The 2,253-nt window shown below is 39.9% G+C and overlaps 1 non-coding gene across 1 annotated transcript; it reads right to left on the bottom strand.

Moving 5' to 3' along the window:
• Positions 1–797: 797 nt before the first annotated feature.
• On the bottom strand, positions 798–871 carry TRNAN-AUU (transfer RNA asparagine (anticodon AUU)). Its single transcript has one exon. It is a non-coding gene; the product is annotated as a tRNA-Asn (tRNA).
• Positions 872–2,253: the final 1,382 nt, after the last annotated feature.

Below are 2,253 nucleotides of genomic sequence, written 5' to 3'. Positions count from 1 at the left end.
TTAATATTTCTTTTTACAGAAGGTTCAGCAAATTAAATTATTTAGTGAAATACTGTAATCATAACAGTTACAGGGATATTGTAGGTAGATTTATTGTCAGTGGATAAATGTAAAAATTAAACCCTTAGGCATAGTTCCAAAATGCTGTCATTGCAATCCAGATTTTAAGGATATCATGCTTGAGCACAGGTGACTTAATTAGAACTTCGGTCAATGTGAATTAACCATTGGACTCAACCATGGTTATCCTTAAAACCCAGGGGTCTATTTAAGATCGATCTTAATCGATGTTGGGCTTCCAGGTTGAAAAAAACACACACATTTGTTTTCACATTAAACAGACTTCCACATGAGAAAGTAGCAAGGATGCAGTGGCGTTAATGTTTCCTGGTGTCAACTTGTATTATTTCAGTAGACATTGAAATGAGGATGCATCTTGCTGCCTTTCCAATGAAGCAAGTTTAATTTAGTAATAGGTGAAAAACCATCCTTACAAAGGTGTTAATCAGAGACTTGGCTTTGTGGACACTTTTCAGAGAACAAATTTGTTAGCATAAAAATAAAGCCAGAAAATGAAGAGCTGTTTAATCACTCGATTGGATTTTTCTGCCAGCATATTTTTTTTCTCTGCAACCCACTGCTAAATTGTGCTTCCTAGCTGTTTTTTATAAAATCACTGAATCAAATCTAACTCTGATTACATCAGAGAAGGCCATGTACCCTACACCATAAGAGGAGGTTTGAAATTTTGACTTGTCTACTTAAATATCACCAAAATCTGATCACAAGGTTAATTAAGTCCCTGGGTGGGATTGAACCACCAACCTTTTGGTTAATAGCCAAACACACTAACCGATTGCGCCACAGAGACACTTTGCAAAAGTCCATACTGACAAAGGCTAATAAGCATTCATCTAAAACGTTTCCTAGAAAAACTTTAAAAAGTCAATAATCTGGAGAGTTTTTGTAAGATGTTTCTTCCATCAACCAACGAAGAAACACATTGGTACTTTCCCATGATGAGTGAGTGCTTCAGGATCTCTTGCACTTACATGTGCAGCAAAGTACTGCAATGGAAGCATGCTGGGCCCATAACCCAGAGGTAGGCAGATTGAAACTATCCTCTGCTATATGCATTTTTTTTGTTAATTAAAGTAATCCAAAACTGGGATTGATATTTTGTCTCTTTTATTTTTACTTAAAGTACAATAACTTTTACCATTTTAATTTGTTTTAATAGTATATTGACAGTATTATTTTCTTTCAAAAATCCACTTCATTTTCTTTACCCTATTATTAAAATGGTAATTGAAGAAGAGGAATTGTTGCTTTGACTGCAGCATTCCCGGGGTTAACTGGTGTTTCTTCAAGTCACAAGGTATGGAGCTGCTGTATAGTTACTCGCAAGTCAGTAGTTGTATGATGCTCACACCTGTTAAGCTGGATACACACAGAATGCCCTACACAGGGGGTGAAATGAGCGCCCCCCCCCACCCCCCGTACGCTCAGCACACATCACGCTGTGCTGAGCGGGGGGAGAGATGTGTGCTGAGCAGTTCGCTCAGCACACATCTCTCCCCAAAATCGGGCCGTGAATACGGACCTTTAAACTGGATCCACACTTAGATTATCTGTCCAATTTTTTTTTCTAGTTGAAACAAAATTATGCTAATATGTGGCAGCAAATTACAATTGACCATTTGTTCACAAACACTGGAAAACATCCAAAAATGGTCATTTAGATAAATTGGTTTAATCCATTTCATTTAGCTAATTTATCCAAACTACCTTTATTGTATCTTTGTGGGTGAATGATGTGTGGGTCAGTGTTGAGGGTGGTGGAGGAGATGGGTAATAGGCACAGCAGGGTGTGGACAGTCAAATAGTGTGCTTAGAGGTTCAGAGTCATTGTATGAGACTCTGGCAACAGTGACTTGATGAGTCTGGTGTCCATAGGGTGGGACGCATTAACCTTTTTATGCTATTGAAATAGTTCTCCTCCTGACCGACGCAGTTCCTTGCTCCGAGGTTGGTGTATTGTCCTGTTGCAGCGCCTCTCCACTGTGGTCACAGTGAGCTGTGTGGTGTTGCTGGCGCATGCCAATCTCCCCCCAACCTCCCTCTTGCATTTCAGACCTACGTACGCATGATGGGATCTTGTATGATATGCGCGTGTGCTGTAGAGATGAAAGTGGGGGTGAGGAGGCAGATCGTGAGATGGGGAAACTTTGTGGACTGTTAGCGAAGGGGAGC

This window comes from Pseudophryne corroboree, unplaced genomic scaffold, assembly GCF_028390025.1.
Source record: "Pseudophryne corroboree isolate aPseCor3 unplaced genomic scaffold, aPseCor3.hap2 scaffold_524, whole genome shotgun sequence".
In the NCBI taxonomy this organism is placed as follows: domain Eukaryota; kingdom Metazoa; phylum Chordata; class Amphibia; order Anura; family Myobatrachidae; genus Pseudophryne; species Pseudophryne corroboree.
The sequence above is the reverse complement of the archived record's forward strand: the minus strand, read 5'-3'. Positions and strand labels throughout refer to the sequence as shown.